This window comes from Dipteris shenzhenensis, chromosome 16, assembly GCF_047967505.1.
Source record: "Dipteris shenzhenensis isolate YYH24624 ecotype China chromosome 16, Dip_SZ_1.0, whole genome shotgun sequence".
Classification (NCBI taxonomy): Eukaryota; Viridiplantae; Streptophyta; class Polypodiopsida; order Gleicheniales; family Dipteridaceae; genus Dipteris; species Dipteris shenzhenensis.
The window spans coordinates 29,670,639-29,684,411 of NC_141611.1; positions in this window are offsets into that span (position 1 = coordinate 29,670,639).

The following is a 13,773-nucleotide window of genomic DNA, read 5'->3' on the forward strand; positions in this document are numbered from 1 at the left end:
TCGATTGCTTCCATCCTTTAGGCTGACTCTCATAGGTATGATTTACAAATCTCTCTTGGTCAAGCAATATCAGGACCAGTTCCTCCCAGGTCATGCATTCATCCTTACAAAGGTTATCAAGGATGAATAAAAGGCACTGTGATGCCAAAAATTAATATCCTTTATTTAGCATTGATGTTACTGTTATCTATGTTTGATAAGAGTGTGAGTCTCAAGTGATATCCTAGTGGCTCTCACATATTTTGATTTCTTAATATATTGTATGGGATTGAAGAATGATAAATACCTTGGTATGGGGTGAGAGTTATTTGTGTGGGGTTAAAAGAGTGAGTCATATAAAGAGGTGGGTTTCATGTCCATGTGTCCCAATAATGTAAGAGAGATCACATGCCTAGTGTATGTAAGTCATTTGGAGGAGTGTTCCTTCTAGAATTCCAATGTGGAATATAGAGGATGTAGGCATATGGAAAAGAGAGGGTCCTTATGGACTCCATGTGGGAAGACTCTCGACTCTCTCAATATTTTAAGGGTCATGAGCATCTTTTGATGGAACACATGTCAAGAGTAGCCAAAAAGGACATTGATGGTGACATATGGGCTTATGTGATTGATGGGGAAAGAAATCTAGAGGTAATAGTTTAAGGGCCATGAGCATCTTTTGATGGGACACATGTCAAGAGTAGCTAAAAAGGACATGGATCGTGACATACAGCTTATGTGATTGATGTAGAAAGGAATCCAAAGGTAGCTATTGTAAATGGGTGAAGGAGGGTGACAAAATCTCTATAAAAGGAGCCCTCCTCTCCCTTATTCAACGTCTCTTCCACCATTAGGCCTCATGATGTTGTAGTTATAGTCTTTCTCTCTCCCTCTTATAGATGTTCTCTTGTGCAAACTCTTGAGTCCATCTCTCTCTATGAGTGGTCTTGGAGCTTCCCCACACAAATGAGCCCCAGTACTCCTCCAATGCCTCCAACACTAGCACTGCATAGCATGATACTTTCCCCCTCCATATAATCAAGTACTCCTGTTGAAATACCAGACGAGGCCCTCAATACCTTTCTATGATCATTCTTGCGATGGTCGGCTGATCTATTTGACAAGCCGATCGACTTTCGACCACAGGGCATGCAAAGGAGGACCCCATGCCAAATGTTGATGATGATGTTACTCTAGCTCCCCCCTCATCACCGCCAGAAGATGTACAATGGCAGTCTGACTTGTAGTCCTTCCAGGACATACCGGACAGTCCTCTCATGCATTACTAGAAGGCCAAGCTTGAAGGCTCATGCCTTCATTTGTACAAAATAAATGGAAGTTTTGATTTTGACAAACTTATTTCACCACAAAGATCTTTTCAAGGCACATCTCTCTATATGTTTACATTTTGCATTAAATATCAAAACAAAGAGTTATGAGTCTCTATGTTTGGCTATCTATTTTTGATAGTTTGACCCCCTTCCAGTAAACTGCCCATTATTTTCAGATTGCTTCTCCATTTCTTACAAAACTTATATCAGCACAAAGCCCATAATTTCAAGTTGCATTCTTGAAATAATTGAATTGCTGGTATCGATACTTTGATGAAACTTATATAACTCTATGTTTGATGATAGTTTGCCAAATGATTTTGAGCTAATTATAGGGGCTTCCATGAAAAAGGTCAAAGTTTTTCTAAAATCTACCCATCTGACCCAATCAGCCCCTTTATACCCCTTGATATATCTCAGTTTATGTCATGTTGGATAAGGTACGAAAGAGCAGCTTTGTGAGGCATGGCACTTGCATCATTGGCCCTTCAAAGTCTTTTAGAGATGTAGTACTTAAAGATGAGAAAATTTGTAATAGCTTTGGAGCCTCGTCTTAGCTTTGAAGGTCTCATGCCAACTCAAGGCTACATCTTCAAGAAATCATGCAAAATCTCCACTCGGTCCTTAATGGACCATCCAAAAAGTTGCATCCTTGAACAAAATCCCAAAGATAAGACTCTGGGTCTTGCCCCTGGGTCCCTCGAAACACTTGAATATTTACCATGATGAAACACAAAAAGAAGGCATCAAGATCCAAACAATATCCCATAGCAAGATTCAAGCAAGCTTTTGTAGATCCTGAACACACCAAGAGTAACTTATTATGCATAACCACTTGTTGAAAAGCCACCACAATGTGATCTTCAACTGAATTCTCAAACATCAGAGACCAACCAGTACCATGAAACACTTGTGTAAACATGCATTGAATAAGTACTCTTCTTACAACTAGAAGTGCACATAATAGCTTCAAAATTTGATACTCTTTGTTGGTTGCAAAGTAGAAGAAATTGAAAGCATTAAGAATCACCACTCCACTGTCATAGTCAAAAACTACCCAAGTACAAAGCTCTTCTTCACACCAAGCTGCTATTGCATGAATCCAACGCCAATCTATCATTGTGCTTAATGGCACCGTCGATTTACTAACATATTCATGAGCACAAAACATAAAGGATATGATCATGATGACTGTGCGAATAGCTTGAGCATCACCTTCAAAATCTTATAGTTCTCTTAAATGGGCTACAATCTCTTCTAATGTAGTTCTTCCAGGCATCCTCTTTATCACATAGAAAAGACATGCCTATACTAGGAATAACATGCAATCAACTATTACAGAGATTGTTTAGTAAGGAGGGACCAATCCAAGACCAAAACGTACCCGACGTCTCCACCAAAAGATGTGTCATGAAGTTAGGGGTAGAAAAACTTCATGCACCTCTTAGCTTACGATAGAAAAACTTCACACACCTCTTAGCTTACTACTTCAAAACATGATGATAGAGATCCTTAACAATTGGAAAGAGGGATAAATCACACTCTTTTATGCAAAGGGATCCACAAAACCTATTCTCTCCATGCTTCCCCTAGATGAGAATAAAGATGGTAACATCCCAAGTAATATTATAGTCAAGCATGGGGAGAAGAAAAGGGTCAGTGGACACCATGACCTCACCCAATCAATCTGCACCAAAGAGAAGGGAAATAAATTGTTGGAAGAAGATTTTGCGACCCAACATGACATGAATTGAGATATATCAAGGGGTATAAAGGGGCTAATTATGTCGGATGAAAAGATTTTGGGGAAACATTGCACCTCCTTCATGGAAGCCCCTACAAGTAGCTCATAATCATTTGACGAACTATTATTAAACGTAGAAGTCTATAACTTTAACCAGAGACATGATATCAAAAATTCAAGTATATGGAGGGATGTGACATGAAATGGGCTTCACGTTGATATAAGCTTCACAAGAAGTAGAGAAGCGGTCAATTTTTATTTAAAAAATTGTCCCTTTCTTATACAAACTTACAACTTTTTTTTTCAAAATCCTTTAAAAAATCCCCCTATGTAATCATATTTATGCTACTTTGCATCTAAAAATATAATTCAATAATAACTTCTATTGACCTCACATGACAATCACATGTTTTTTTATGGACCCCGTCACATGTGCCACGCATGGCAAAATGCGACTGGTAGAAAGTGCAAAGTGGGTGCACAAAAGGGCGATGACTAGCTGAGTTGGCATGGTGTGATTGTCAACAAATTGCTAGGTAATTGGTAGGCACACATGTAGGGCACCATGCACTTAGAGGGCTATGGCACAAGTGTGATTGAACACACATGGCATAGATTTTGTGAGGTATTGATGACGTTACATGTGGTGCAGATTGCATTGGCATTGAGTTGGACAATGGTAGGGCTAGAGAATGCAATGGGAAATGATAGGCTAGGAAAATTGCCTTCTGAGTCCATTGAGAGAGTGTCATTATATAGACATTGGGTACATCCATAAATTACATCATATGTGAGCTCAATAGTGAGCATCTAGATCCACAATCATCTCCATGAATCTCTCAATCACACACCACACTCCTAGATTCATTCATTCATACATACTAACTGACACATCATCAGTCACACCTAACTCAACACACACATGTTCACACACTCAATCACATGATCACTCACAACCATAGACCTTGGTATGATCCATTACATCAATTTGTCCTTCATACCCTCCCACAAATTGATGACCTCAACCCTAGCAATAGTTCATGGGAAACTTCATGGCTTGCCGACCTCTAGTGGTAACACACATGATCCACAACCTGAACTCATTCTAGTTGCATCAGCAATAGACTCATTTAGGCATCCTCACCCCAACATGATCTCACTCTGACTTTGGTCTCTTGGTTTACAATTGGGAGATAGACCATGACTATGCATGGGAAGTCCCCATAGGTCTAACAAGGTAAAACCTCAAACATAAGACTAACAATTATTCAAGGGGGACATCCCAGGTAGAGAACCCTTATTGACCACACACAAAAATTCTAAGTTGGAGATGTGGGTAAATTCCCTCCCTTGATGGTAATCTTTTTCTGGCGTCGTTTCCAAGCCACCATTGTATCATACTCATAAACTTGCTTGTCGATTGCATTGTACTTGGTGTCGATGAAGCAAAGCTTTCCTTCTTTGTGTATCTTCTTGGGATGTTCAATCTTCATTATGGAGAAGAGGGTCTTACCACTTGTCATTGCAACAAGGGCAGTGTCTACTCTTGTACAAGGGTGGTAAATACCATGAGGAATATACCATTTCAAAAGATCATATTTGCAATTCAAGACCTTCATAGTGATAGTCAAACAAGAGTTAACAAATAGATTCAACCAAGACATATCCTCCGAAAGCATAAGCATAATCATCAAATCATCCCCATAGAAATGCAAAGGGGCTGTATACATCACTGAACTAGTCTGAAACATCATGAATGATGCATCCTTGTGACCAATATAACCTTTCATCCAAGCATATGTCATGATTTACATAGGGATCGACAAACTTTGGAGCATTAAATACTTCATCCATCTACTCGTATGACCAACACCCATCAACGCCAAGCAAAAACAGTAAAATACTGAAACTTTTGAGCATCTAACCACTTGCAATGCTTCAACCATGAAGGAGATTTGAGAGAAACCCCCAAATCGAATAGTCAAGAATTGGAGGATCAAATTTGCACTACTGGAGTTGGATTTCAAAGGGCTTTTAGCATGGAAAGGAAGCTCTATTACTAGAGAACTTCCACCAGAGAGTAGAGGTGAAATACCGCACCAAGTTGCCATAGCTAGAAGCTCAAAAGTTGACTGGTTTTTTTTTCATTGTGCCTCAAATACTAGAGCGTTTGCCTTTAAATTTGAACTATAGATAGCTCTTGGTGTCGCCCAACCTCCCCTAAGAGGAATTAGAGAAATTTGCCTCCAGCAGGTCACATTTCACAAAATGGCGTGGACTGTAGATAGTGTCCGCATGGGTAGAGGAAGCTACTATTTCCTAATTCCTATTAGCCAGGGATTTGCCCCAACACAAGGTTTCTCCAGCTCAAAGGGTTTGGAAATGTTCACGTAGATTGGGAGAACAAGCTTAAGGAAAATCAAGAAGGAAGGTGGAAGAAAACATGAAGGAGAGAGATGGAGAAGATGACGACATGGCAATTTTGGAAGCTTTAGAGGCTCATGGAGGTTGGAATGGCTCTAATTCCACGTGTTGGAGTAGCATGGTGAAAAGATAGAGGCAACAAGATGAACAATGAAGTTTGTTTATTCATTGAGAGAGTGTCATTATATAGACACTGGGTACATCCATAGATTACATCATATGTGAGCTCAATAGTGATCATCTAGATCCACAATCATCTCCATGAATCTCTCAATCACACACCACACTCCTAGATTAACTCATTCACACCTACTAACTAACACATCATTAGTCACACCTAACTCAACACACACATGTTCACACACTCAATCACATGATTACTCACAACCATAGACCTTGGTATGATCCATTACATCAATTTGTCCTTCACACCCAACCAATGAAAGCATACACCAAGGCCAGTCCCGAGGAGAAGGGGAAGAAGCTAGAGAGATTTTGGAAAACAAACCAAAGTAAGTGATCCAAGCAAATAAGGGAGGTAGAGCAGGAAGAATTAGGGTTAGATCTTTTACACTAGCACTTGAGAAAGGGACAATAAGTATTCTAGCAATTCTTCAAAAATTTCTTGGGGTCACGAACTTTGTCTTGATTAATGGGTCCTTTAGTTCTGGCAATTAGGGTAGTACTCGAGCACTTAGATGAGTCAACATCCGACAACTGAATTTGGGAAAGATCGAAGAAAAAGTCATTGGATAAGAGATGCTTAGATTGTGAAGCAAGGGTTTTGCAATGGTCCACCACTTCGAGAGCAAAACTACAAAAGAGTGCTAAAGAGGTAATTGAAAACGGGGACCTATGGTTAATAACCTCAAAATACCAAAGTTTGTGCTCTAACCTAATGGAATCAAGGTCAATGGAGGGAGGAGAGGAATAGCTCTAGAGAAAGCTTAAGACAAAAATTTTGAGGGGTGAAGAAGTTGCAAAAGGTTGGGAGCTTAATGTGGAAAGGGCTTCTTTTTCATTATGATCAAGGAGGTCAAAGTCTAAGAGAGGGTTGACAATTTCTGTAGAGTTTTTGAAATGACGGGGGATAGGAGGGAGACCATTAAGGGAAAAAAGCTTATTCACAATCAAGGGTAGGGTAGAGAAATAGAAGTTAAGATCCAACGCATCTTGACAATCAATGAGGGGTAATGACACAAGAAGTTTATTGAAGGCTTCTAAGAAGTCAAGTTGATCTTTCTTTGACTAGACTAAGAGGGAGATCCAATCATTTAGAGAGACAACAATGAAAGCTGACGGAGTTTTTTCCAAGGAAGCTTGTATCTCGAAGTCAAGAAGCTTCTTGTGGAAGTCTAATCCTTTAAAACATGAGAGGATGCACTGAGTGCCAAGGGGTGGGATAGGGATGAATGAAGAAGTTGATGCATATCCCAACTTAACCAATGATGATATCCAATGGTTCTGAAAGCATGATTAAATAACAAGAAAACTATTAGTCATTTTAGATCCCAATACTATTAAAGGCAAAACTTATACATTTGACTAACAACATTATCCATTGTATATGAAATAATTGTATGACACTAGCTCAAAGATTAGTTGGGAAATTAGTGTGTGTGTTTAAATTTAAAAATTCCCATCATTGATTGAGTCATACAATTAAATCCATCAATAGGATAATTTCTTAAAAATAAGACCATGATAATCAAGACTTATAAAGTGAGACATGGAGAATTACAGACACAATAGAAATATCCAAAAATATTTTTATTAATAATTCCAAATGCCTTTCAGAAAATAATACAGGAATAACATAAAGTGCCGAATCTTTTTGCACTTCCAGGTACCTTGGTTAAGTTTCACTTACCTATTACCATCCACAGAAAACCATTTGTTAGAACAAAATTGGTGTCATATGGGAAGACAAGTAATGCATGTGTTCCCTAGCTTGTTATCGCTTGTACCAAAGAGACTTAGAACAACAGAATGTTTCATAGAGTGAAAATATTAATAGAGAATGAATTTAATCAGGGGGTAGTCCATACCCAAGAGTAAAGTCAATTTAATTGAAATAGTAGGCAGGGGGTAGTCCACATCCAAGGGTGAAAATAGTTAAAGTGAACAACATTATAAGGGGCTAGTCCACACCCAAAAGCAAAAGCTACTTTAATTGAAATAGTAGGTAAGGGGTAGTCCACACCCAAGGGTAAAAATAGTTTAAAAGAATGACTTTCTCAAGGGAGGTAGTACACACCCAAAGGAAAAAGCAACTTAATTGAGTTATTAAGTAGCGGGTAGTCCGCACCTACCAAAAAGAGTTCACTATTTTATGTCGACAAATAATTAAAAAGGTAAATAATTAGTCCATGCCCTAACTAAAGACAATACCGGGATCAACTACATGGCCATGGCCGGTGGATTAATATTTCGCCAAACATCTAAAAACATCCTACACAAAATTAACAAGGTGGAGAACGGAGTGAGCAATCAAGACACATTAGAAAGACAACAACTTAGGGGTGTGCAACAAAAGAGGGGATTAACTATCTTTGGACTTTTAATTAATGGGGGGGTCTTCCACATCCATCTTCTATAAAAGAGAAAAAAAGAATTGATACTATAGAAGATAAAGAAAAAAAATAAATTAAGTAAAAAAAAAAAGAAATTAAAGGAAACTTCAATAAATTACATTGCAAGGCAATGAAGAAAAAAGACGGAATAACGGTATTGAGAATCAAGAATAAGTATTAATAATTGCTTTAGGAAAAATACAAGGGTCTAAGTTATTTTTAACCATATTAGATTAATTAAATACTTAAAAAAAGGGGGTTTTGATGAGGATACGAAAGAGGAAAAAGTTATATAAAAAATGCAATAAACAAAAGTATATAAGTAGATACTAGTATAAAACTAACTACATACTCTTATCTAAAGAAAGTAGATAAATACATATATGTATAGAAAACAAGTCAACTTGATGCGAAAATATCGAGAAATATAAAGGGCTTATAAATATATATATATATATATACATACATGTGTGTGTGTGTGTTAAAAAAAGGACAGCAAAACTAGAGTAATGAAAAAAATAGAAGTACATAAAGAAAAGAAAAAGATCAATTAAAGGAAAAGGAAGAGCACCTAGTCCGTAAGCTCCATACGTGCGGGTGTCAAGCCAAGCAAGAAGTAGGGTGACTGCATTCGTGAGCAGAGAAGGAGACAAGGAAGAGAATTGCAAAGGAAGGGGAATGTAAAGGAGGTGTAGACCAAGAGAGGTAGTTAGCCACGATAAAAGGGAAGGCATGGACAAAACCTACCACCCCTAAAAACCTGCAAGCTTGGAATAGGAGCACCTCCAAGCTACTTCCATCTATCAGGAATGCATGGGGTGGGAGTAAGAAGACACAATTGATCGTACATGGCGGGAGTAAGAGGACAAGATAGAGGGTAAGATGGAGTGAGCCAAGCAATGATTAGATAGCTACGGCCACGGGGAATGCTACCGTAGAAATCAAAGAGGTAAGACAAAGCACACAAAAAAAGAAAGAACCTGTGTAATCAAAGCCATGTTACATAGATAAATGGAGAGCACTCTACGAACTTTGAAGGAAGAGTAGCTTTGACAACTCTGACTTGTCATAGAATCAGGCAAACATGTAAAAGCTAGAGCAAGGAACTCTTCTAACCATAAGGGAGAGCAAAAGTAGAATAAGCAACCATAAGGGAGAGCAGCTAAGTATGTAACCACGCAAGAGGCAATCCCAGCACCGAAAAAGACAGTACGTTGGAGCAGTAAAAGGACTACAAAAAACAAAAAAAAGGGGAAGCACACATAGACAATGCAAGAACAAAACTAGGGAAAGAGCCACAACTGCAAAAGAAGGGCAGCGTAATAGTTAGAGTAAGAAACAGTGTGAGGGCGTTGAGGTAACATAGCGAGCAGTAGAGAAGTTGATAGTAGACCGAGGTCACAATGTATGTACAAACAGTCATTACACAAGAATAGAGTCAAGGGTGGTAATACACTAAGGTAAATTACAAGCAAGAAGCCAACCTGGGATGATGAAGTTGACATTGAGGGACTTTGGAGGCTCTCAAGGAGCTTCAATGCAGTGTCAACAATAAGCAAGGGAGGCTCGAGAGTATGAGCAAAACAAGAGAGAGTTGAGCGTATAAGAAGGAGAAAGCTGGAGAAATAAGTGGCAACGTGGGCGATGGCATCAATGTAAACTACCTTGAGACGTTACAAGGTGTGGGGGCAATATATATATATATATATATATATATATATAAATGAAGAAATACTTAAGCAACAATAGGTTACAAGAGTTTACCATTAAAGTAGCTATTGAGAGAAGGTTTTATGTGCCAAAAATTTTTAATTATCTTTATCCAAAATCGTAACTACAAGTTTATAAAAAAATAAAAATTCCTATTAACATAAGCCATTAAGAACTAATTATTTTAAAAAATTTTAAGTAGATAGGAAATTATTATTACCATGGCCAATAAAAGGGGTATAAAAGAACCATCCTCATCAGGAACTTATATTTAATGCAGCTAGAGGCTCTAGGTGTAAACATTAACCATGAGAACTACCACAATATAGCATACTATGCCAAGTCATGGAACATAATTATATACAGGTTTTAAGAGTTTAGAATGTACAAACTAACTGCAAATTATTAAGGAATAGTTTTGGAGGGAATAAATCTAAGTAGCTAATAAATATGACAAATGAACATGTCATACTTAGGATTGCAAGAGAGGGCATCTTCACTGAGCCGAGCAATGGGTTGGGTTAACAGCACACACCTTTTTCTAAGCTATCCATAGGTGGGGAAACCAGACCGTCAACATTTTGGCAGTCCTACTAGGAAAGGGTTAATTGGATTGTGAGTTGACAAGTTGTCAATTCAGGAGAATTAGAGTACCGAGTTAGTAAGCTTAGTGTTGAGGTCAATGAGGTTCATGATAACCAGTGATGAAGATAAACAATTGCTAGGAATCATGAGTGGCATAGTTGGGTAGTGTGCTTGAAGACCGTCAGCATGTGGGATACACAAATTATTCAAACATCTACTTGGATACTTTCTATCTTAGTCGATGGCTAACACACACTCTAAAAAAAGAAGAAGATATGTGGCTAGCCGTGAAGAGTTCCAAGCCAAAGGAATTGGTTATATCCTACCATGAGAGTTGGAGCAACGGGAGTTCAACACCCAAAGGAGGCTAGCAAAAGAAACAACTATCCAACAGGAGCAACAAGCATGAGGAGAGAGACTTGGCCACACTACCGTAGGGGTGGAAGTTAATTACTATGTAGAGTTAGAAGGATAGGCATCCCAGAAGATTGGTAGATGAAGGTCCTTCATGGCAAGTGGAGTCCAAGCATTCATCTACAGAGAGCTTGGATTTCGAGTAGATGGCCATTTCATATATGGAACATCAAAATAAATGAGAAGACCAAATCAAAGAACAAAGAGAACATCTTTGACAATCCTCGGCTATCATTCTAGAGGAAGTACATTGAGAAAAGATATGAAGGCAAAAGACCAACTACAACAGATGGTAGAAACAACGGATAGGAAGAGTGGTGTGCTTTGATGGAGAGAGATGCCACCGAGTGAAGCAGTTGCCAGTATTGACACATACAGGCTCCATATAGTCATTTCTTGAACTGGCCGACTCAATCGATTTGTTTTCCTCACTGTTATGAATTCTCATGGGCAAATCCATACAAACTTAGATAGCAAAATAACCCTTTTTATTGTTAATTAGGTTATTTTAAAAGGGCTAAAATTAAAAGGCCATATAATTCAAAGTTATGATTAAGGGCCTCCAAAGAAATATTTCTTTGTTGCATAAACCGTGGTCAATAAGTCTCCCTACATCATTTATCATGTGGGTAGTATTATCACGAAGTAAAGGGGTTGTTCTCCATCAGATAATAGTCACTATGACATCCATGCGTTAGTTACGTAGTAACATGTGTTCTTCCAATGTCAAAAAGACATACTAAATTGATGTCATGGTCATATCAAGAGTGTTATCAAACTCTTTACATAGTCATACGCGCATTTGTTTTAATGCTTTCGACTTTTTGGATTGGTCTAGCCTTGAGTGCTAGTCTAACATTATGATGCTGTAAAAAGCATGTGTGTGTGCACACGCATGCACGTGCGCATGCATATATATACATATGTATGTGTGCACGTACATATGTATAAACATATGCACATACGCATGCATGCATGTATGTATGTATATGCATGCATACATACGCGTGTACATACATATAAGCATGCAAAATGAATACATACATCTAAGCATGCAACATGCAACAATAGGCCTCAAAACTAATTTCTACTTCAATTTTAACAAATTTGGTACAAATAGTCTTCCATTGTTCAAAAGCACGCTCAACTACAATGTGGGTAGGTGAGAGCTTGTAGTTGAAGTGGTGATGGAACTTCATGCATGCATTCTTGCATGACCCATCCAAAAATCTCCATCAACAAAAGAAGGACCATTGAGCAAGACATTAAATTTCCTTAAAACTATGGCAAAAGAAAGAGTTTTTAATTATCTTGTTCTCATTGCTAGACCCATGCCATCTAGCAAACATGTCCACAAAGCACATATCACTATGGACAATGGCTAATAAACACATGGAGTAGGCCATACCAATTCAAAATATCCTCCTCATTGGGACACTCTATCTCTATGTGTGTGTAACATCAATAGCACCAAAACAATTGGGGAAACCTATTGCTCTTAGAACCCTTACTTTACATGAGAAATGGGGTCAGTGTCGATAGGCCAAAAAATGAATCTAGCATGGTGCAAATGAGGGATGCACAACAAACATTTGCATGATCTTTGTGATGGTAGGCTTGCCTAAGCCAAAGCACTCACTCAACTCCATGATATGTGTGACACTCTCAAAATGCAATTAAATCCACAACAACAGTTTTCTCAATGGAGGTGGATGCTGTTTGAGCCAATAGTATAGGAATGTCCCCCTATTGCAAGTCATCATGCAAAAAGGGATAAGGGTGTTAGAACAAACAAATGGGGGGTAAAAAGAGTTCACAGAACATGGATCATCCCCACATGTGAAGGTAATATAGTGGTTCCACCACTCTAGGGACCTAACTTGATATAGAAGTTGGAGATGGTGTGGATGACACCATGCTAGGAAACAATTTCCATGAGCTACACATGCATCTAACTATGGATGATGGTGAAAATGAGAGGGTTGTGGGTTGGAAATGTTCTTGTGGGTAGAAGTACAACATGTGTGCCCTAGGGGAGGAAGCATGTGAAATATTGTCTAAGGCCTATAGGTAACTATGAAGGAGTGCATGTAGTAGAACATAGAAGAATGTCAAGAGTAATCTTGTGGGCTCGGTTGTCTTCACATACTCTTCTTCAAGTTTTGTAGTTGGAATTTTATGGTAGATGGACTCAGCCTATCTAAGACAAATTGGGTTGAGGTAAGCTCACATCGCTTGGAGTGAGGTGAGTTGGATTGGCTCACATTATGGATGATGTGTCGATTTATGAAAAAAACATGACATGTCATCATTTTTTTGCCCGATTTATTCCCCCTATCAAATCATTCATCCGATTTTCCTATATTTTTTGAATCATGAATTTGAATTTTTCGACTTAGCCTATGGAGGACAAATGGATAGTAGATTGTCAAACAACTTAGTAGAAGAGGTAGTAGGAAAACATTGGAAACAATTGGGCAGCAAAGAAGTGTATAAATGAGCACTAATAGCTCAGAGAGAGAATATTTGAAAGGTTGTTACAAGATGATAACAAGGTGGCCTCCATTAGTCGGTAGCTTTGCATCTTTCTTAGCTAGACTAAATAGAGGAGAATAATCATTGGTAGCATATCCAAGAGCCAAGAAGTATCGCTAGATATGTAGTGTACAAAGAAGGGGAGGGCACATCAACCAAGTGCACCTTATGAAAGAGCAACCATGTAGCTAAGAAGTGCTCAACATCATCAAGTGCCACAGCTTTGAAGATAAGGTTATCGTTAACCTTTAGAAAACCTTAAGGTCAATTTACATAAATAATCTTTGTTGTAAAACATAAGGGCCTTTTCTAACACTTTCTAAATGTTATTTTCAATATGGGCCTTTTTTAGTTCTCATATATTTGGTGTGTTATGGTGGTCCTTCTCATGCACAAGAGCAAGAAAGCATCAAGAAGCTTATGCAAAGTATAATCAATGCTCTAGAAATGTGTTTGCATAAACCTTTGTACACTACTA